This window comes from Bubalus bubalis, chromosome 2 (assembly GCF_019923935.1).
Source record: "Bubalus bubalis isolate 160015118507 breed Murrah chromosome 2, NDDB_SH_1, whole genome shotgun sequence".
NCBI classification, from domain to species: Eukaryota; Metazoa; Chordata; class Mammalia; order Artiodactyla; family Bovidae; genus Bubalus; species Bubalus bubalis.
In genome coordinates this window covers 6,548,497-6,573,002 of record NC_059158.1, presented here as the reverse complement: position 1 = coordinate 6,573,002, position 24,506 = coordinate 6,548,497, and the positions used below count along the sequence as shown (strand labels likewise).

Below are 24,506 nucleotides of genomic sequence, written 5' to 3'. Positions count from 1 at the left end.
GAACACGACTCTATGGCTAAACCAAGGGTCCAAAGACTGCAAGTTACTAATATGTGATTGAAATGTCAGCAATAAAATTAATTTGACTGGTATTAAAAGTATTGGTGCTAATTGTAGCCTCAGTAAGCACAATACATTTTATTGGCACAAACCACACTACTGTACAATTATTATTCATGTGTAATGTAATCATCCTATCAATTTTCCAGAATTTCTTCTCTTTTGCAGTCTTTTTTCTGTTACCTATGAATACCAATACTGTGGCTGAATAGTAAGCAAGCTAGAACTTTTGAGAATGATAAATAGCTCATAAGGAGAGTATGTATCTTCAGTTTTAAATGGTAGGTTTTATGCTCTAGACATAAAAGCATGCTAGAAACAGCAACTTTCAACTTTTAAAATTATAGGGTTTTGAAACTGATTTTGGAGAATAGTTGCTTTTAGACCTTGACGAGAGGCACCAACATACAAAGTATTGATGGAAAGTGGTCTGAGCTGTGTTGTATAATCACAACATTCTAGGCTCTCTTCCCACCATCTGGCAGGATTAGATGGAGTGAGTGGCAGAACTTCGTCCTCTAAACAAGTCTCTTAACAGTTCTGCCAGGGGAGTAAAGTACACAGAGAGGACGTATGCTGCCAGGAAGACTGTAGAAGGGACGTGAGTTCTGACTGGTACAAGGGAGCTGGGTTACAGATTCATTTCCTGGGCTTCTTTTCAATAAAACACAGTGTTCAAGGGTAGAAAAGTCTAGTAAAAGGAATTTGGGGTTTTGTTGAGATCCTGAAGGCCGTTTTATGAACTTCAAACAGAAATGCTGTGACGTTGAGAAGTAGAAAATATGGGGTTCCAGGATTTAGCCTGAGGACACCCGTTACCAGAAAGTGCCCACGTGTCTGACTTCAGGACAAACACCTCGGCATGACACAGTCCAAGGGTGCTCCTGGTTAGTGTTGAACATTTGCAGCTCTTCCAATGCAGTGTGTGCGTGCTCAGCCATGTCCGATTCTTTGTGACTCCAGGGACTGGAGCCCGCCAGGCTCCTAGGTCCGTGAAATTTTCCAAGCAAGAATCTTGGAGTGGGTTGCTATTTCCTACTCCAGGGGGTCTTGCCGACCCAGGGATCAAACCTCTCTAGTGTCTCCTGCTTTGACAGGTGGATTCTTTACCAACTGCACCACCTGGGAAGCACCTCTTACAATGCAGTAGTTTCTCTTATTCAGGTATGTATTGATTTGAAGGGAAACATAGAATTTTTTATAGAGGGGGCTATAATGCTCGCCAGTGGAGCAGTGGTTACTCTTTATGAACTCAGTAACTAAGGGGTAAAACTGGAAGGAGCCTTAAAGCTTACTATTCTCTATTTTGACCTTTCTGAAAGTAGGTGATAATGGGTTTAATCACCGTTAACTCATCTTATAGGAATAGAGCTCTCACAGTAAATAATTATTATTTCTGTGACAACAAGCAGATAAAAAGTCAGAATACTGGAAACTATTTATACTATTTCCTACTGGCAAAGCTCTTTCTCTTCCTACCTTCCTATCCATATATGATCAGACACAAAGTCAACTTATACTTTTCCATGCTGAAGGAATTGTGGATCCAGTTTTTAGTAACTGTCTCTATTCTCTTGTCTCTAAGTCAGTGAGCATCTTTTTTTTTTTTTTTCAGATTTTGTGTGTGTGTGTGTGATGTGGACCGTTTTTAAAGTTTTTATTGAATTTGCTACAATATTGCTTCTGCTGTTTATGTTCTGGTTTTTTGATTTGGAGGCCTGTGGAATGTTAGCTCCCCAACTAGGGATTGAACCTTGCACCCCCTACACAGGAAGGCAAGTCCCTACTGGACTGCCGGTGAAGTCCCCGTGAACATCTTAACTCCAACAGGAGGACTTAGGGATGAGAGCCCAGACTGGACACAGGGGTTGCTTGCCGACTTCCATTTTAACACTGCTTCTCGGATGGGGCTGCTATAGATAAAAACAGGACTGCTTTGTTGGTGTGGTGGAAAAGAGAAACATTTATTTGAAAAATGGATATCTATTATTTATGTGTACCTCAAAGAGTGGACTCATTGGAAAAGACCCTGATGCTGGGAAAGACTGAGGGCGAGAGGAGAAGGGGGTGGCAGAGGATGACCTGGTTAGATAGCATCATTGACTCAATGGACGTGAGTTTGAACATATTCCAGAAGACAGTGAAGGACAGGGAAGGCTGGCGTGCTGCAGTCCCTGGGGTGGCAGAGCCAGACACGACTAAGTGACTGAACAACAACAACAAAGTTAACAGAATTTATGACTTATGTCTATCAGACTTATATTTACATGTATGCAACTTATACACACATATATGTATGTTAATTTAAGGCAGAATTTTATTAAGGATTAATTCATTTTTTTTAATGCAATAAAGTGTTCATTGCCTTAATGACCTAAATTATACATCACTTGTAACCAAATCTGAATATCAATTCATCCCAGCTTCATTGAGCTGGGCGCAAAAATTTGCATTTTTCTATTCAGTTTCTTTCTGGTGGGCCAAAGATCTTTAGTTGAGAAAAAGGCAGGAAAAAAGATAAGATCCTCCTTATCAGATTGAACAAACTCTCTCAGAGTCAAGCTGGAAAATGCCTCCCGGTGCTGTCAGAATCAAGTGGAAACAAGTGTTACATAAGGGCTAAAAAATCTTCTGAAAATTATTGCAGCATACCCACTGCATTCTTAGATATAGATTGCAGAAACCGTCAGGATCCACAGGTATGGAATAAAAGCTAAAATAGTTCATGAAACGAAATCAAATGAAATATTTAAATATGTATGTAAAAATTCAACCTACTGTTTTTTATCTGCATTCAACTCTAGATGTGACATCTAATCCATGAATTCCATGTTTAGAGGCTAGAAATAAAGAGAGACTTTAAGCTCTTCAAGTTTTAAAGTTTGAATTGTGGTTTCTTTTCGAAAATCTTAAAAATCCATCAATTCTTCAAGAGATACAAAGGTATATTATTATGCTGGTTAATTTGTATTTTGCAGTAGCTCTGTTCTTTATGAGTGTATTTATTAAAGTGCTTCAAATACGTTAATAAGGAAATTCTTTCTAATCTAACTATCCCTTAAAAGATACATTTGAAAAAAAGGACATTTGCTCTCTCTCTCTTATTTTCATCCTATTAGTTTGGTGAGTATATTCCTTTCCTAAATTAACAAAGACAGAGACTGGCATAGGACTTGATAAACTTTGAAAAATAAATTGGGAAGCTTCAAAACAGGTGTATGCGGCATTCTAACCCATTTTTCAGTTTGCTTCTTCTTTTTTAAAAAATTCATTTATTTAAAAAGAATTTTATGCATTAAAAAAATTGAAGTATAGTTAATTTCTCATGTTGTGTAACCCATGTTTTTAAATTAAGACTACCTGGAAGCAGAAAGAGCTTGAAATACACACACTCCCTTCTGATGAACTGAGTATTTTCACTCTTGCGTGTTTCATCTCCTCCCCACCCAAGAAAGCACATTGTTGGCTCACTCCATCAGACCTCTCCTTATTAGGAGCCTGTCTTCCTGGCTGACATTACCTAACTCCATTGTGTGCCCGAGTGAAACGCCTCCGTTCTGTGGAACCAGGAGTGGAGTGGGTGAGACGGAAGGAGGGGCCCTGGTTTCTTCGTGAGCTGTCTTTCTGAGCTCGTCGGCACCTTGCAGCTTGATTACCACATTTCTCACTGTGGCCTGTCTCGTTCTGAGTTATTTATGCGTCTATTCCTTCACCTGGCAGGGTTGTGTTGAGTTGAACTGAAGTCATTAGTCCTGGCTGGATCTGTCTCTGGATCAATGGCCTTCCTTGTCCAGAGTCACTCCCTGAAAGTTGATGAAAACTCATCGCATCCTCAAAACAGATGAGAGAATTCTTGGGCCAATGGGCTTGGGAGCCGAGAGTGAGAGAACCAACCTCCCTGGAAGAAAAATTTCTGCTGTAGTTCAGAACACGCTGGTTTCAGGATCAGCCATAGCTATAGCCCTTTTGGCCTAGATTCCTTCCTGCAAGAAATCTACCCCTGTAGGCATCCTGACCTTACGTGGATTTCTCAAACCTAATTTAGATCAGGGTGTGAGTAGGGAAGAGAGTTCAAAAGAAGAGGCCCCTGAGGCTTTCGGAAACTTTCTATTTTTAGGATGTCAACTTTGATGTTTCCTGGAGTCTTGAGCCAAGCCAGCCTTGGAACAAGGAGCCAGTGAGGAATGGGGTGAGGGGCAGGCTCAAATGCCAGGTCTCGGGCCGACCAGTTCTGTAACCTTGTGATCTAACGTCTCAGTGCCTCAGTTTCCTTATCCGACATGCGAATATAATAACAGTACGCGTCTGGTGTGGGCTTCGTAGGTGGCGCAGTGGTAAACAGTCTGCCTGCCAATGCAGGAGTCTCAGGTTTGATGCCCGGGTTGGGAAGATCTCCTGGAGAAGGAAATGGCAACCTGCTCCAGTATTCTTGCCTGGGAAATTCCATGGACAGAGGAGCCTGGCAGGCTACAGTCCATGGGGGTCTCAAAGAGTCTGACACAACTGAGCAATTGAATTTGAGCGTCCGTCTGGTAGGGTTGTCATGAGGATCAAATGAGTTAATACACATCAAAAGTTTAAAACAGTGACTGACATCAAAGAAGCATGTGATTTTAATCTAATTGCATGTATTACTCCGAGGGCGTATTTGCTTTCAAAGTTTTTTTGACTTTTCCTTCAATTCTAAGAGGTTGATCAAATGCTTAAATGCCTCTTGCTCCCTTGTTTCTAAGGCAAAAAGATACTAACAAGTCACAGAGTGGAAATGAAGAAACCAAACAATATAGTCCCTTCACAATAGTGTGTGTGGGTGCCTCTGTTTTTGATGACCTAAGAACACCTTGGTTCTTCCCCTGTCTACTTTGAATTTCTAAAAAAAGCTGAAACGGACTCTCTTCTCAAAATTATTATGTGGCCTTATTGTGTCTTTGGAAAGTGCATTTGGGAAAAATTGAGAAGTTATAGCAGCAGCTTATTAAGGAAAGCCCCTTTTACAGAGCTGGATAATGTAAAAAAAAAAAAAAAAAACAACTGAGACATGTTATTTGTCTTTTCACGTGTCCACCTGAATTGGAGAGTTTAAATAGGGAAAAAAAAATTTATGCATGTACATACCTGTGTAGGTGTGCGCACACACACACTTTGAAATGGTAAAGACAATAGCGAGACATTTAAAAGATAGAAGAAAAAATTTCCAAGGATATGTGAGTCACCAGATGGTCACACTTTGGAAAGGAAGAAGTCCACTCAGCCACTTTGATGAATTGTTTCCCAGGTGACTCAGTGGTAAAGACTCTGCCTCCCAATCAGTGCAGGAGACGCAGGAGATGCAGGAGACACAAGAGACATGGGTTTGATCCCTGGGTGGGGAAGATTCCCTGGAAGAGGAAATGGCAACCCACTCCAGTATTCTTACCTGGAGAATCCCATGGACAGAGGAGCCTGGTGGGCTACAGTCCATGGGGTCCCAAAGAGTCGGACACAACTGAGCGACTTAGCACACACATGGATTATTTATCTCCAAATGTATACTTTTCTTTTACAAAATCAGAAGGAGAATCACTGTGAAAGACTCCAGGCAACTTTATGTAACAACCCAGTTTCCTGGATCGTGCTCTTTGAGCACTCTTAGCGGGCTGGGCCTTCCTGCCAAAGCTCTGGACTTCATGAGCTTCATCTGTAGAAGGACAAGAACATTATCTTTGGGACAATGACATGGGGCCAGAAGAGACACTGAGTCTGTCCTCAGCTGATGGTGTGATCTGGGGCCATGCAAACCACCTCCCTCTGTGCCTTACAGATGAAGACATTGGGCTAAGCAACCTTAAATGTCCTTCTGCACCTGAGACAGAAATAGGAGAGGTGAGTTTACTTCAAAGACCTTGGGCAAATCCCACAGGGTAAGATGCTTTTGTACCTCTGCCCCAACTTTTTCTTTTGCTTGTTTTTCATCATCTCATCGTATTATTCCCTATCCTGTGAGACGGATCAGTCAAGTGGGAGAATGATTGAATAAACCAAGCCATCATTTGTGTGCTGTTCCTTGAGGGCAGCTGTTGGATAGCTCTTGTGCGTGAGGGGGTTTATCCGAGTGATGATTTTCCCCGTAGTCATGTATGGATGTGAGAATTGGACTATAAAGAAAGCTGAGCGCTGAAGAATTGATGCTTCTGAACTGTGGTATTGGAGAACACTCCTGAGGGTTCCTTGGACTGCAAGGAGATCAAACCAGTCAATCCTAAAGGAGATCAGTCCTGGGTGTTCACTGGTAAGACTGATGTTGAAGCTATAACTCCAATACTTTGGCCACCTGATGTGAAGAACTTACTCATTGGAAAAGACCCTGAACCTGAAGCTGGGAAAGACTGAAGGCAGGGGGAGAAGGGGACAACAGAGGATGAGATGGTTGGATGGTATCACTGGCCCGATGGACATGAGTTTGAGCAAGCTCTGGGAGTTGGTGATGGACAGGGAGGCCTGGCGTGCTGCAGCCCATGGGGTTGCAAAGAGTCATACACGACTGAGCGACTGATTTGAACTGAACTGTTTGTGTATTTCCTTCTTTTAGCCTCTCTGATCCCTTTCCCCTTAGCAGTGGAGAATGAAGACTCCCTCATAAGACACATGAGTCTCATGTGTCTTTTTATTACACAACAAGCACATATACTATAAGTAGTGAAAATGAATGTCGAGACAGATGATGCTTTCTGAGTTGTTTATATGTATAATAACAGAAGGGACTGCATATATGGATAGTATTTTCTTAAATCATCTTCCCCCCCACCCCTCCCACCCTGTAGGGGAGAATACACACAGTCACCTCCCCTCCATTGCTGAGGAATTAAAGCTGAAAAGCAAGTTGAAGGATGAAGTTGTCAGTAAATGATAAATAATTGACTCATGATGACACTGGGCTTCTCGGTTCATAATGGTTATTATTGTTGCAGGAGGGGCTCATTAGTTCCTAGGTGTGGTCTTCCTTCCCGGGCCAGATCAGTTTATCAGGGACCAAATAAATGCAGGCGAAATAATTAGAGATGTGTGTGAAGAGCCGAGCACCCACTCTTCCCATTTGAAAGAAAACGACTCACTTTTCCTTGGCAGCCACACCTTCTAATTACTTGCAAATATTTAAGACTCATTATCTTCAAAGTTTGGAGAAAGACAGAAAAAGGAGGGGGTGATGGTGGTGGGGGAAAGGTGCTGATAGTGGATCAAAGGCCCTGGTTCATCAGCGGCTGACTTTGTTTTGGGCGACTTGGAGCCTCAAGGCGGAGTGGATGAGTTGACAGCTCTTTGGCAATCCGGGCGCCCTGGAGAAGGGCAGCTTGTGTTCAGCCCCACCGCCTGCGACCCGCCCTTTACCTATCTCCCTTGACATGCCATGTTGAGCAAGAGGTGGTGATGGTGGTGCGGTGGGGGAGAGAAGCCTCGAGTTTTCTAGAACCGAGCTGGTTAAATACTGCCCCCTTTCTTTCCTTCCATCACCTCTGGGCTGGCTCACCTTCTGGTAGGGTTGAGACCAACTCCTTTCTCTTCAGACCTTCTCCCTGTGAGTCGCTTAGGGCCCAAGGTCCTTGCTACAGGGTCTCAAGCCCACTAGTGTGCATGCACGCTCAGTCGCTAGGTTGTGTCCGACTCTTTGCGACCCCATGGACTGTAACCTGCCAGGCTCCTCTGTCCATGGGATTTTTCCAGGCAAGAATACTGGGGTGGGTTGTTATTTCTTCCTCCAGGTGATCTTCCCGACCCAGAGATCGAACTTGCGTTTCCCGTAGCGCCTGCATTGGCAAGCAGATTCTTTACCACCAAGCCACCAGGGAATACCCCAAGACCACTAGAGCCGCTGAGAATTTTTGCTCACACTGCTGAAAGACTCAGGGCCTCCTTAGGTACCTGTGTAGGCATTTTATGTAAATTCTGCAAGGGATATGCTCTTCTTAGAGTCTCCTTGTTGAGGGTTTAGCAAACAGGAGACAGATCAAGACTTTAAAAAGAGAGAGTGTTCAAACGAGCATGATGAGAAATCACTTAAGCCCAGTGACTTTCAGCGTGTCGTCTCCATACAACATCAGAATTTAGAATGAGATGGATTGACATGGTGCACTGAGTCTCCTGTCAAATCTTTCTCAGATGCACAATCAAGCTGCTGAGACGTTAATATTTTTTCTTTATTTTTTCTTTCTTCTATTTCCTCTTCATCCTGCATCTTGAAAGATTATATTCTTAAGAAGGGGAGCTTTTACAGTCTTAGGGATGCAGGTATAAATAAGCTAACTTTCTCTTTCCTTCTCCCTGAATTCCACCCTAAAAGTATATCTTTAAATCTCCTTAAAAGATTTTTTTGGGGTTTCCCTGGTGTGTCAGTTGGTGAAGAATCTGCCTGCAATTCAGGAGACTCATGTTTGATCCCTGGGTGGGAAGACCCCCTGGAGAAGGAAGTGGCAACCCACTCCAGTATTCTTGCCTGGGAAATCCTGTGGACAGAGGAGCCTGGCGGGCTACAGTCCATGGGGTCACAAGAGTCGACATGGCATAGAGACTAAACCACCACCACCACCACCAAAAGATTTTGACCTTTGGACATGGGTATTGTGGACGTTTCTTTGACTCTGGTGGCCCATTGAACTATGGAAACATCTCTGGAGGTTTCATGAATGTATTAAGGCTTCCTAAGATGAAGAAAGCAAGCACTCTGGGCTGTGGTTGATTCGATACAGTGCTTCTTTCCTGACCTTTCTGTTTCTTTGTTTTTCCATCTTTCTTTCCCTCCTTCCCTCCCTCTTTCCTTCCTGTGCTTCCAATACCAAGCATCTCTTTCCACTTATAAATGGTTTAAGGAAATATTTTCTCAGTTGTTCAGATAAATTCTGGCGATGACTCTTCTTACCTTCTATTCTTCAGAAAGAATAATAAGAATTAGAAGACACTGTAAAATTGTGAATTAAGTTAGAAATATTTCCAAGAATTTTCCTCTGTCTCAGGAATTTTTGCACTCAAAGTTATCCTGCAAAAGCTGCCATGTCGCCACTTAAGGCTCAGTCAGCCACATCAGCTAGAAGATGCTCTAATGAACCAAATGGTACCTCTATGCCTTTGAATTTTTATGCTACTTTAAACCCTTTAACATGGACTGGATTTTTAAACTTCTTCTCTCTTAAAGTTTAAAAACATTTTTAGTATCTGTTAAGTGCTCATGTTGTGCTCAGCACTTAGCCAGTACTATAAATGTGGCACTATATGAAAACCAGATGATACAGACGCTCTGTCAAAGGTTTCGGCATTCTAGAGGACAGCAAGAGACTCAGCTTGTGTGTACATATACATGTATATACAATATCATATAGCCTTCCCTGGTAACTCAGTGGTAAAGAATCTGCCTGCCAATGCAGGAGGCGTGGGTTTGATCCCTAGGTCGGGAAGATCCCCTGGAGAAGGAAATGGCAACCCACTCCAGTATTCTTGCCTGGAAAATCCCATGGACAGAGGAGCCTGGTAGGTCCATGGGGTCGCAAAGAGTCAGACACGACTGAGCCACTTCCCTTTCATACATGTATATACACTATCGTATAGCCTTCCCTGGTAACTCTGTGGTAAAGAATCTGTCTGCCAATGCAGGAGGCATGGGTTTGATCCCTGGGTCGGGAAGATCCCCTGGAGAAGGAAATGGCAGCCCATTCCAGTATTTTTGCCTGGAGAATCCCAGGGACAGAGGAGCCTGGTGGGCTACATCCCATGGGGTCACACAGAGTCAGACACGACTGAGTTACTAACATTTTCACTTTGTATACGTATAAATGTATACACACACACACATACCTGTATGCTCTAAACCAACTGTACATGTACACACACAGAATACACGTCCACAGTTGTCCTTCCAAATTCTGACGTCCTTAAGACCATAAGAAAAGTATATGGCTGAGGAGCTGAAGTCAAAAGTGACTTTTAAAATGCTATGAATTTCATTAATATGAACAGTAAAAACAATATCAACTGTGACCCTGTGATTTATAACAAGCAATAAACGTTTGATCTTTGTCCCTGTTTTTGGCACAAGTGAGTGAAAGTTGCTCAGTCGTGTCCAACTTTTTGTGACCCCATGGACTATACAGTCCATGGAATTCTCTAATTCAGAATGAGAGTGGGTAGCCTTTCCCTTTTCCAGAGGATCCTCCCAACCCAGCATTAAAGCCAGGTCTACTGCATTGCAGGAGGATTCTTTACCAGCTGAGCCACTAGGGAAGCCCTAGTTTTTGGCACAGAGCTCCTAAAACTTTTGGAATTTCCTCAACCTTGAGAGAGGTAGGATAAAGGTGTCTTTTTTATGTTAATAAAAAGGGTTGGGTTTGGGGAGAGCACCTGGGTAGTCTCCGGAGGGGCTGGTTGTCTGGGGAGCCAACCAGGTGATTAGAAGCTAACCTTCAGTCCCTTCCCCAACCTCCTGGGAGGGGAGAGGGGCTGGAGATTGAATTGAGAGCCAGTGGTCAATGACTTCATCAGTCATGCCTATGTAATAAAGCCTTTATAAAAACCTTTCCAAAGGGGAGAGTTCAGAGAGCATCCAGGTTGGTGAGCACATGGAGTTTTGGGGAGACTGGTGGGCTTGGAGAAGGCATGGAAATTCTGTGCCTTTGCCCCATGCATGCATGCTAGGTCGCTTCAGTCATGTGTGAGTCTTTGGGACCCCATGGGCTGTAGCCCGCCAGGCTCCTCTGTCCATGGGACTCTCCAGGCAAGAATATTGGAGTGGGTTGCCATGCCCTCCTCCAGGGGATCGCCCCTACCCAGGGACTGAACCCAGGTCTCTATGGCTCCTGCATTGGCAGGCGGGTTCTTTACCACTAGTGCCCCCTGGGAAGCCCTGACTTTGCCCCATATCTTGCCCTATTTAAGTTTTCAATCAGGCTGCTCCTGAGTTATATCCTGTTATAATAAACAGGCAATCTAGTGAATAAAATGTTTCTCTGAGTTCTGTGAGCCACATTAGCAAATTAATTGAACCCCAGAAGGCAGTTTTGATAACCTCTGACTTACAGCCAGTGGGTCAGAAGCATAGGTAATAACCTGAACTTGTAACCAGAATCTAAAGTGGGGGAAGCCTTGTGGGACTGAGGCCTTACTACGTGAAATCTGACGCTACCTCTGAGAAAACAGTGTCAGAAGTGAGCTGAATTGTAGGCCACTAACTCAGTAGGTCCTGGAGTATCACCTGCTAGTGTGTGGATCTCCTTGCCCCCAGCCCACCCCCCCACCCCCCACTGTGAGAGGTTACTGGAACTTGAGTAACACCAAAAAAATCCCAAAGCAATGATATTTTATAATAGGGTGCGTAGTTCTTGTCATTTCATTTGCCATTCTTTGCTCACCTAGAAACTTTTCAGCAACTCTCTTCACTGAATTTTTAATGAATTGCAGCTTAGCAAATCATTTAGTGTTGTTTAAGTCAGACAACTTTTGTCTGGTCCCCCATTCACACACTCAACGTCTTCCTGATTTTAGATATCTTGCCTTGGAGCCTCTTTTAGGGTCCTACTGAATTCTTGGGGATATCCAACTTGGGAGATCTCACACCAAAACTTGAGCCATTTACCCCTCTACACACTTCTCAGCTGTCTTTCCCTGAAGTTAAGGAGAGATGCCCATAGCCAAAGTCTTTCCATCTTCTTCTTGATCTTCCTTAAGACTTCATTACAAAATCCAGCACTCCTACTCTGCCCTCTTCATTTCTTTCCTGTTGTGACTTCTGCAGTTTCTTAGTAATCAGGTCTAACAGGATTGTTTCACAACTTCATATACTAAAACCAAGAAGATAAAAAGAAGTCAACAAAATTTTTCTTTTTGCTTGAACTTTATATAGAAGGATTGCTGTCTTCACTAATTAATGATTGATATTTAGTAAGTTACATGAAACTCTGGGCTTCCCAGGTGGCACAGCGGTCAGGAATCCTCCCGCTAATGCAGGAGACACAAGAGATGTGGGTTCTATCCCTGGGGTTGGGACGATCCCCTGGAGAAGGAAATGGCAACCTTCTCTGACACTCTTGCTCGGGAAAGTCCCATGGACAGAGGATCCTGGCGGGCTACAGTTCATGGGGTTACAAAGGGTCGGATGTGACTTAGGGATTGAGCACACACACACACACACACGCACGAAACTCTTTATGTCCTGTTTCAGTGTTTATAAAGCATCTTAAGAACCTAAGTATTATCTCATGTTAATTATTGAGTTAATTACCTAGTCTTTTACCAAATATTTATTGAAGACCACCTATGTGCCAGACACAGTGAACACTGAAGGGAGAAGGTGAAAAGACATGGCTTCCCCCACGTGAAGCTGTGTGTCAGGCCCTATGCTAAGTGCTTTGGGGATATCCTCCTTTTATCCTCGTAACGACAGTCTGCCCACTCAATAAGGGAGGACACTGAGGCCAAGAGGCAGTGTTAGGAGTCAAGCTGAATGAAGTCTGACTGATGCCAAAGTCATTTACTTTAAGCATTACGTGGTTCCATTTTCACCTCCTCTAGGTAGGGTAGGCTCTTGCTGCTGGGTATGTGGGAGGAGGTAGGATGACCCCAGAGGTAACCATAGGAGGGCAGGCATTGGACTAACCATATGGTAGTCAGGCTTGTAAAGAGCCCCCTGATAATCACCACCTGTATACACCTTGTGTGATCCCCTCCCTTTAGTGGGCAGAGACCTCCTGAATATGATGAGCTGTCACTCTTGTGATTAGGTTACATTATATGGATGATATGCCAAAAGTGAAGATATTTTATAAATCAGTTTTTTTGAGTTCATCATCTGGGTCAGCCTCACTCCATCAGCTGAGCCCTTAAGAACGGGGCTATCCGATATCAACAGCCATGATACAAAAGGGCCTGGGAGCAGGAGACACCTAGGAGCTGAAAGCAACCGATAACCAACAGTCAGCAAGGAACTGGAGACCTCAGTCCTGTACCTGCCAGGTGATAAATTCTGCCCACCAGCAGTGAGCTTGGAAGAGGATGCCAGAAGAGAGAAATTCAGATGAGATCTAGCCCCTGTGAACAATTCAATTTTAACCTGATGAAACCACATTTCTTGTTTTGATGATAATACTTTGTTACACAGCAGAAGAAAATAGAACAGGCAAGAAACACTGAGATGGCATGTAGATAAAAAGTTATCACAACAAAAATCAAGAAAACTGATTAAACATATATATTTCAACTCTATTTTCTCTCTCCCTCTCTCTATTTCTTGGGGCTTCCCAGGTGGTGTTAGTGGTAAAGAACTCGCCTGCCAATGCAGGAGACATAAGAGACATAGGTTCAATCTCTGGGTAGGGAAGATCCCCTGGAGGAGGTCATGGCAACCCATTCCAGTATTCTTGCCTTAAAAATTCCATGGACAGAGGAGCTTGGAGGGCTACAGTCCACGGGATCACAGAGTCAGACACGACTAAAGTCATTAGCATGCATGCACACTGTCTCTTTCTAAGTCACTGTGATTTATTTCTCCTAAAATATGCTCACTAACTTGGGATTTATTCCTTTGATATCACTTGACACGTTCATTTATTGTGAACTTGGTCCCAATTTGTTTAACTCTTTAAAAATTAGCACTGGGAATGAGTTTCTCCAGTGGCTCCATGCCTTATTGTTGTTGTTCTGTTACTAAGTTGTGTCTGACTCTTTGCCACCCCATGGACTACAGCACGCCAGGCTCCTCTGTCCTCCACTGTCTCCCAGAGTTTGCGCAGGTTCTTGTCCATTGAGTCGGTGATGCCATCCAACCATCTCATCCTCTGTCGTCCCCTTCTCCTCCCACCTTCAGTCTTTCCCAGCATCAGGAGTCTTTTCCGATGAGTCAGCTCTTTGCATCAGGTGGCCAAATTATTGGAGCTTCAGCTTCAGCTTCAGTCCTTCCAATGAATATTCAGGGTTGATTTCCTTTAGTGTTGACTGGTTTAATTTCCTTGCTGTTCAAGGGACTTCTCCAGTACCACAGTTCAAAAGCATCAATTCTTCCATGCCTTTTAGAGTGATGCAAAATTTTCTAGGATAGAAATTTTGCTAGAATGTAAATCCCACAAGGATGTAGTCTTCTTGATGGCAAAGATTCTTGTCTGGCCCATAGTTAGTACTAAATAAATATTTGTTTAATCAAATGATTCATAGAAACCCTTTGCTATACCTGAATCCTCTGTTACCATTTGCTGAAGATTTATTGATCAAATTCTAGTTACAAAGTCTGAACTCTTTACCTGCCCACCAGCAACCATTTCTGTTTGAAGCATTCCTCCAATCCTTCCTTTTTGTAAGCTTTCTAGGTCACACATTCAAACATCTTTTGCAAAAGACCCCTTCAGCATCCTTTGCCGTAATTTAAAAGCACAGAGAATACCTTCACGTGTGGCAACCATAATTGACACTGATCACATTCGGTTGAAGGATTGTTACCTTTGAGTGAGCATTTCCAGTTTAGGAGGTCAAAGAGGAGCTGGAAATATTCAGATATATGCCCTAAATCTGAAAAGGAATACATACACACTGAATAATAATTAAATGAACTTGGTGGGGTTTTATAGTGTGTGTAAGAATAGATGATTCAAGTAGCTTGATTGTGATCTCTCAATTTTTTTTCTATGCTTGATACTTTAAAGCAAAGTACTCAGTATCATGCTTTCCACTGGAAGATGTTCCTGCTACTACAAATTACAGAGCACTGCACAAATGCTAATTTGACAACATGACTTCTCTTTGCTCCCTAAATATCTAAAACTTCTGTCTGTCCCTCCTCTGAGTGGCTGCCCTGATAGACTGGCTCATGGATCCGCAGCAGCGGCTCCCTCTTTGCCATTGGTGTATCTCTTAACAAGGGGATTTAGCTGGATTCCAAGCTGACTCAATCCTCTGTCAGTTCTGGTAGGCTAATTCCCCCAAAGAAGCAGTAGCTTTGTTGGTTGCTTTGCTTTGGTTTCTGTAACTACGTGGTTATTATGGTTTATTTTCACAACCGTAGTATTAGTCATGTGTCAGAAAAGAAATAAAAAAAAAGACCTTCTAGCTTCCTAAATATGTTACTAAAAATTCCAGCCAAAGCACATCAGATATACTTCCTTGTAAATACGCAGGAACCACTGAGCTTCCTTCCAAAATAAAACCTGATGTGTTTTGTCCCCCAGTGCATGCATATCGTCACTCATTGAAACAATATGCATGCATCAAAAATTTAGTTAGGAGACCTGTTCATGATAAGTTTTCAGCAAATATTGTGCATATAAAGAAATCTATTATCTGAACTCAAAACTCTCTTGGGAGTTTATTGAGCATGGAAGAATAGATTTTTTTACTGTGGATAAAATGGCAAAACAGGAAGCTTTTCTTAAAAAGAGCCTTTCTACCTCTAATCGCTATGCCTCTCTGGCAGCTATGTCTTTGGAGAAAGCTATCTAATGAACTCTCTTTACCAATCAGATCATTATCATAATGGGTTCATGTCCTAAAGACATTACATTAAAGAAGAAGCAGTAGCTAAGCTCACAGATTTCATGGAATATGAATTTAAACAGTTCTCTGCCTTATACAGCACATTTTAAAATAAAAAGAAAACATCAAGGCATCATGAAAAAGTGCTGCCTTGTTCATGTAGATCAAACTTCTCATATTTCCTTAATAATCTTACATACACACACACACATGCACACACTTTTTTTGATCATGTAGTATTTATATGGTCAAAGCTATGTTTTTTTCCAGTAGTCACATCTGGCTGTGAGAGTTATAGCTGTGGACTGTAAAGAAGGCTGAACACTGAAGAATTGATACTTAGAGATCAAACCAGTCAGTCCTAAAGGAAATCAACCCTGAATATTCATTGGAAGAACTGATGCTGAAGTTGAAGCTGCAGTACTTTGGCCACCTGATGTGAAGAGCTGACTCATCGGAAAAGACCCTGATGCTGGGAGAGATTGAAGGCAAAAGCAGAAGGGGGTGGCAGAGGATAAGATGTTTAGATAGCATCACTGACTCGATGGAATTTGAGCAAACTCTGGGAGATAGTGGAGGACAGAGGAGTGTGGTATGCTGCAGTCCATGGGATGGCAAAGAGTCAGACACAATTTAGCGCCAAAAACCGCAAAGTATTTACATGAGGCAAATGAAGTCCTTGTTCTAAATGTCTCTAAATCATTACTGTTTGTTAACCCAGGAATGATTCAACTCGAAGGAACACAGAAAAGTGTAGACTGGAATACAAGCTCTGGTTAAGCAGTTCACAGACATGCACCAGTAGGAAATGAGAAGATGTGTAATATTTATTTTGCCTGGGAGGTAGCAGGAATGTGGGTGGGGAATGTTTGGGAGCCTTCCTTGCACCTTTGTGAGAGGGGGCCAGCAAAAACAGGAGAAAATAAGCTTTATCCTTGAGCATCTGCACTTCTGTCTAAAACATGTTGAGCCACAGACTTGAATTCATCCTACTCTCAGACACATTTTTCAGATAAATTTGGCTGCCTGACTGCTGACACCTGTCAGTCACAAGAGGAAATATGATCAAAGGTGATGAAGAGCCATGCTCTCAAAAGCCACTTTCCATCTTTATTATACGCCAGCAAGCCGTTCTGGTTTGTAACCTCCTCTCACTGTGACAGACCAATTCAGAGACTTCATTTTGCTGAATCAGGTTGCTGGAGCACTCAGGGTTTGACTTTAAGAAGCTGGTGTTTGCACCTGGAGGAACCAATTCGTTCCTTCATGGGACAAAAGCCAACTGTCATTTTCAATAGGTCATGGGGATTGGAGACATTAGATTACACTCCCAGTGGAAAAACAAGCACTCATACGCGTGTGCGTAAATATACGCTTGCATGCAGGCTCAGTCGTACAGTCGTGTCTGACTCTTTGAGACCCCATGGACTGTAGCCCGCCAGGCTCCTATGTCCATGGAATTTTCCAAGCAAGAATAGTGGAGGGGGTAGTCATTTCCTTCTCCAGGGGATCTTCCTGACCCAGGGATCGAACCCACATCTCCTGCATTGGCAGACGGATTCTTTACCCTATGAGCCACCAGAGAAGCCCCATACATGCATATATAAATATACATGTGCATCCAAATATGTGCAAAGAGCACATACACACCAGTATATATATATATATATATATATATATATATATATACACACACACACACACACACACATCCATATCCATATGCAGTTGTTACATACTGATGATTCTGGTTTCAGGACTGATCTAGACCACAAACCAAAAAATATGATTTCATTGTAGGAACTTGGCTGAAAGACCTGTTCATTCAACATAAGTTTTATCATCAAAACCACTTCCCCATAGAGGTTTTAAGATATTAAGTTTGTAATATCCAAACTTAAAAGAAAATTAATAGGAAGATAATTAGTTTACAATGCTGTGTGGGTTTCTTCTATACAGCAACATCAATCAGTCATAAGTATATATTGGTCCCCTCCCTCTTGAACCTCCCTCGCACCCACCCCCATCCTCTCTCCGCCATCTAGATTGTCAGAGAGTACCGCATTGAGCTCCTTGTATTTTACAGCAATTTCCCACTAGCTGTCTAGTTTGCATATGGTGATGTGTATGCTTCAGTGCTACTCTTTCGGGTCATCCCGCCCTCACCCCCTGCTGTGTCCACAAGCCTGTGGACTGCTGTGTCTATGTCTGTGTCTCTATTCTTGCCCTGCAAATAGGTTTATCAGTGTCATTTTTCTAGATTCCATATATATGAATTGTTATATGATATTTGTTTTCTCAAAACACCCAAACTTTAAAAGCTTATTTTAAAACTCATTTCTGCTCAAGTCCAGTGCCATTGCCACAGGCCTTGGTGCAAGCGAGTTTGTGTACGAAGTCAGCATTCTCCACAAAAACAAACTCATCAAAATGTAGAAGGTCCGCTGGACTCAGGGGCCAAGGTTCCCAAGACTCCTGGTTCATAGATTAAAACTTCTTTGCAAATAGATTAGGAGAATCTGAAGAATCTAATATTGTTGACCCAAATATCTTCCTTTGCTTGGACACATCATAAAATGATAACATCCACAGGCAAAGAGGGAAGTTAGTGAAGCATAAACACACTGAGAATTGCAGGGACAATTCAGGACATTCAGGCACAACCCAAAGAAATGTCTCAGTTATATAACTGCTTGGTAACATTCCCCATTTAAATCTGTCTGTCCAAACTCAGAACAGTTTGCCCTCTATAAATCGTGATTCTCATCAACCTTAACTAACCATTCTTAAGTTTCTTTTTCCTCAGGTAGGAAACTTGAAAGAATATGATTTTGCCATAGCTAACAATTAGAATGCTGTGTGAACTGTGTACTATTTCTGAATTGGCCCTGTGGGGTTAAAAGAAAATCTACATTTGTATAGCTCTTGCTGTGGACTGAATTGTGTCTCTCCCAAATGCATAAGCTGAAGCTCTAACCTCCCATGTGACATCTAGAATAAATAAGGTTAAATAAGGTTGTATGGATGGGGCCTTGATCCGAGAGAGAGAGCTGTTGTCTTTGCGGCCCCATGGACTGTAGCTATCCAGGCTCCTCTGCCCATGGGGTTTTCCAGGTAAGAATACTGGAGTGAGGGGCCATTCCCTTCTCTAGGGGATCCTCCTGACCCAGGGATCAAACCTACATCTCTTGCGTGTCTTGCATTGGTAGGTAGGTTCCTTATCCCTAGCACTACCTGGGAAGCCCATGTTGTCCTTTTAAGAAAAGGAAGACACATGAGACTTCTCCTCTGCCATGGAAGACACAAAGAGAAGGCTGCTGACTGCAAGCCTGGCAGAGAATTCTTGGTGGTGGTGGTTTAATCGCTAAGGCCTGTCTAACTCTTTGTGATCCCATGCACTTAGCCTGCCAGGCTCCTCTGTCCCTGGGATTTCCCAGGCAAAAATACTGGAATGGGGTTGCCATTTCCTTCTTGCAAGTGGTCTCCTGCATTGCAGGTGGATTCTTTACCGACTGAGCCACCAGGGAGAAAGAACCCTTACCAGGAACTGAATCAGCCACGAATGTGATCTTGGACTTTCAGCCTCCAGATCTGTGAGAAATACATTTCTATTGTTTAAGCTACCACATCTGTAGTATTTTGTTATGACAACCCAAGTGGGCTAAGAAGGTTCTCTTGACTCTTCAGCGAGGCCTCCAAATGGATCGATTTCCTCTTAGGAGAAAGCTGAGACTATTGCGGAGTGAAACGACAATGGAGGCCATTTAACTATTAAGTGATTGCCCAGGGGGTACAGCCCCGGTGTGTGAAGCTCTCCTTTCAAGTACCCAGGATTCTGAGATTCTGGTGGAAGAGCCTGGTGCTGGTATCCTTACCTGGGAAATCCCATGGACAGAGGAGCCTGGCGGGCTACAGTCCATGCAAAGAGTCAGACCACTGAGCGACTGACACTTTTGCTCCGTCACTCACTCACCGAGCAGATAGTGTGGCCTTTCTGCCCTGTCCTACAGCTTTACTATCGAGTCACTCGCACCTGCTAAGAGGTGCCTCCCAGATCCCCTGGGATTCTAGGGCTGGAAAGATCTGTGAGAAGCGCTGAGGTATCCTTGGAAGTGTTAGCGCTAGGGCAGGTGTCTTGGAAAAGGAAGGGTGCGTCTCGTTTTCTTACGGCTTTTGAATCCAATAATATATACTCAGTGTTGTGATGTTCTCTCACCAACTCCGTTTCTCCATCTTCTTTCTTGATGCCTCAGGGTTGTCATCATGTACATCAATTTTTTTTAAACACATTTATTGGTGTATAGTTATTTACAATGTTGTGTTAGTTTCAGGTATACGGCCAAGTTATTCAGTCATACATATACATATATATGCATATATATATATAACTTTTTTTTTCTGATTCTTTACCCATGTAGGTTATTATAGAATGTTGAGTAGAGGTCCCTGTGCAATACCAGGGATTTTAATACAGTAGTGTTATCTATTTTCTATATAGTAAGTAGCATTCAGTTTTTACAGAATTCAGTGATTCTAGAGAAAGAGGTGTGAGGGATCGTTTCTATACTGAATGGAACCAGACAGCTTTTTGCTGTTGTTTTTATTTTTACCCGTACCGGCAATAGGTTTGGAAATTTTAAAGCACTTTCTTTGTCTTAATTAGATGGCATTATGATACTCATTATAATAGATAATAGTTGATGTTAATCAAAACAACCAACTTTCTAATTGAATTGATAAACCAATTAGTCCCCTAAGGCATTTCATGGCATACTATGTAGATGGAAAAAAATTAGATGTATTTGTACAATATGGTGAAAATTAAAAGTAAATATATATATATGTATATGTATATGATTTGTAACTGTAATTTAAAATGTTGGGATTTTTCTTCAATGATAATTATCATCAGTGATTCTCTAGGGGAAACTGCTAGTAAAATTCATTTTGACTTTTATAAACTGACGCTTCTAAACCCAAAATTAAACAAACAAATATGTGTTTATTTTTTAAAAGAGCAATGTGCACCTTTGCTTATTTGGTTAACTTGGATGGTCTTTACTCATCTAAGCAGTAGAAGGATGCTGTTGGAGAAGAGTTTTGACCTGCACTGAATCTACGTCTCCTTCTAATGCCCAATATTAGTCTGTTTGAGCCTTTAAACGTAGTCTTTTGTATCTTGATGTGAACAGAGAGTTCTGAGCATAATGTAATGTGGAAGGTTGTGGGGGTGGGAGTTGTGTAGTTAAGGGAAAAAGTTTGTCAGCCTTGGGGAGTTGAGAAGACGAGATGGGTGCTCCGGTGTGCCTGGGGACTCAGGTTACTGCTAGAATACAGTTTCCTGTGGAAGGGAAATGGCTGTAGTGTGAGAAAATTCTCAGTCAGAATGCCTGGGCACTTCCTGGGCCCCATCTCTGTTGTTTCTGCAGGTCTTGGGTTGGGCTGGGAGTGGGCATGGCTCACAAGTGCCTGCACACTGCTGCTGGCTGCTGGCCTGTGGCTGAACTTTGAGAACCGCTACTCCAGTGCTGCGCAACGTGCTCTGATGAGCTGTGGCGCTCGGTCCCCTGGATTTGCTGAGGTCAAGTAAAACGTCGGTACAGTCAGTTCTTTTGTTAAGTTCAAGAGGCTTGCTTGCCAAAATAGCTTCAAAGAGATCATATGAAATCTATGTAAATACAGCTCATATGGTCTTAGAATAACACCTTTAAATTTTAAAGCTATTTGCCTTAAAAAGCTATACATACAGTATATGTGTATGTGTGCATGTATATGCGTGTATATATGTCTGTGTGAGTGTTTAGTAAATCAGTTGCCTTTCCATCATTTTCTCCTCCTATAAATGATCTGATGTAAACAAATATTGCATATTAATGCATATATGTAGAATCTAGAAAAATGGCACAGATGAATCTATCTTCAGTTCAGTTCAGTTCGGTCGCTCAGTCGTGTCCTACTCTTTTCAACCCCATGAATCATAGCACCAACTCCCGGAGTTCACTCAGACTCATGTCCATCGAGTCAGTGATGCCATCCAGCCATTTCATCCTCCGTCATCCCCTCCTTCTCCTGCCCTCAATCGCTCCCAGCATCAGAGTCTTTTCCAGTGAGTCAACTCTTCACATGAGGTGGCCAAAGTACTGGAGTTTCAGCTTTAGCATCATTCCTTCCAAAGAAATCCCAGGCCTAATGTCCTTCAGAATGGACTGGTTGGATCTCCTTGCAGTCCAAGGGACTCTCAAGAGTCTTCTCCAACACCACAGTTCAAAAGCATCAATTCTTCGGCGCTCAGCTTTCTTCACAGTCCAACTCTCACATCCATACATGACCCGTGAAAAAACCATAGCCTTGACTAGACGGACTTTTATTGGCAAAGTAATGTCTCTGCTTTTGAATATGCTATCTAGGTTGGTCATAACTTTCCTTCCAAGGAGGAAGCGTCTTTTAATTTCATGGCTGCAGTCACCATCTGCAGTGATTTTGGAACCCCAAAAATAAAGTCTGACACTGTTTCCCCATCTATTTGCCATGAAGTGATGGGACCAGATGCCATGATCTTCGTCTTCTGAATGTTGAGCTTTAAGGCAACTTTTTCACTCTTCACTTTCATCAAGAGGCTTTTTAGTTCTTCTTCACTTTCTGCCATAAGGGTGGTGTCATATGCATATCTGAGGTTATTGATATTTCTCCCGGCAATCTTGATTCCAGCTTGATCAAATTGCCAACATCTGCTGGATCATTGAAAAAGCAAGAGAGTTTCAGAAAAACATCTATTTCTGCTTTATTGACTATGCCAAAGCCTTTGACTGTGTGGATCACAATAAACTGTGGAAAATTCTTCAAGAGATGGGAATGCCAGACCACCTGACCTGCCTCTTGATAAATCTGTATGCAGGTTAGGAAGCAACAGTTAGAGCTGGACATGGAACAACAGACTGGTTCCAAATAGGAAAAGGAGTACGTCAAGGCTGTCATCACCCTGCTTATTTAACTTACATGTAGAGGAGGGAAGGAATAGAGACTCAGATGTAGAGAATGGACTTGTGCACACAAGGAGAGGAAAGGGGGTTGGGATAAATTGGGAGATTGGGATTGATATATATACATGCTACCATGTGTAAAATAGATAGCTAGTAAGAAGCTGCTGTATAACATTGGGAGCTCGGTGCCCTGTGATGACCTAGAGGAGTGGGATGTGGGGTGAGCTGTGGAGGGTGGGAGACTCAAGAGGAAGGGGATACACACACACACACACACACACACACACATATATATATATATATATATACGTTATGCAGCAGAAACCAACACAACGTTGAAAAGCAATTACTAGCTCAGTTTAGCCGCTCAGTCATGTCTGACTCTTTGTGACCCCAAGGACTGCAACACACCAGGCTTCCCTGTCTATGACCAACTCCAAGAGCTCGCTCAAACTCATGTCCATCAAGTCAGTGATACCATCCAACCATTTCAGCCTCTGTCATCCCCTTCTCCTGCCTTCAGTCTTTCCCAGCATCACAGTCTTTTCCAATGAGTCAGTTTTTCACATCGGGGGGCCAGAGTATTGGAGTTTCAGCTTCTACATCAGTCCTTCCAGTGAATATTCAGGACTGATTTCCTTTAGGATGAACTTGGATGGATGAACTTGCAGATCCATGCAGATGAACTAGGATGGATCTCCTTGCAGTTCAAGGGACTCTCAAGAGTCTTCTCCAATATCACAGTTCAAAAGCATCAATTCTTTGGCGCTCAGCTTTCTTTATATTCCAACTCTCACATCCATACAGGACTACTGGAAAAACCATAGCTTTGACTAGATGGGTCTTTGTTGGCAAAATAATGTATCTGCTTTTTAATATGTTGTCTAGGTTGGTCATAGCTTTTCTTCCAAGGAGCAAACATCTTTTAATTTCATGGCTGCAGTCACCATCTGCAGTGATTTTGGAGCCCAAGAAAGTAAAGTCTGTCACTGTTGCCATTGTTTCCCCATCTATTTGCATAAAGTGATGGGACTGGATGCCATGATCTTAGTTTTTTTAATGTTGAGTTTTAAGCCAACTTTTCACTCAATATAAAAGCAATTATACCCCAAGAAAAAAAAGAACTGTGCTGAGATGAGCCCCCAACACCCCCAGGTCCATGGTTTTTGGTGGAAAACAGTCAAGAAGTCTACAAAGATTATTATTATTATTATTTTTAAATTTTATTTTATTTTTAAATTTTACATAATTGTATTAGTTTTGCCAAATATCAAAATGAATCCACCACAGGTATACATGTGTTCCCCATCCTGAACCCTCCTCCCTCCTCCCTCCCCATACCATCCCTCTGGTCTTCCCAGTGCACCAGCCCCCCATTTTTAAAGTCATGCAGTAAGAGCTTTGAGAACAGAATCTAAATCTTTAAAAATAATTTTATTTACTTTAGTCCCTAAAGTCAAGGGTCTTATATGGTGTTTTTGTATGTCTAGGAGGCCCAAAGGCAGACAACAAGATCTTTTAACATCCCTGAAATCATATGAAATATTGTGTGTGTGTGTATATATGCATGTGTGTGAGTTATGCATTTTCCAGTCTTTTACTTCCAAGAGCTTCTCACATATAGCCGTATAATAAATATTTTTTAATTTTAGAAATTATACCTATAATATAGAGAAATCTTTATATGCTAATACCAACTGTTTTTAAGATTACCACGGTATTAAAACTATTGACTTAAAATATCCACCTGGATATGATTCTGGGCAGTGCCCTCAAAATAAATCAAAATATGGTAGTTGCTATCTTGCTTTTAAAAATCAGTTTGAGAGGCTTCCTTGGTGGTTCACTGGCCGACTCCATGCTCCTGATGCAAGGGGCCTGGGTTCGATCCCTGGTCAGGGAACTGGATCCCAGTGCCATGACTCAGAGTTTCCAGGCCACAACTAAGACCTGGCACAGCCAGATAAATAAATATTAAAAAATATAAAAATC

The 24,506-nt window shown here is 42.4% G+C and overlaps 1 protein-coding gene across 2 annotated transcripts in view; it reads left to right on the top strand.

The window, feature by feature from the left end:
* Nucleotides 1–637: 637 nt before the first annotated feature.
* The window catches only part of LOC102395523, a 377,402-nt gene continuing 353,533 nt past the window's right edge, over nucleotides 638–24,506 (top strand). For both annotated transcript variants that reach the window (XM_044926869.2, XM_044926862.2), the window contains exon 1: nucleotides 638–1,224. The gene's annotated coding sequence lies outside the window, so the exon portion shown is untranslated. The remainder of the gene's footprint in view (nucleotides 1,225–24,506) is intronic.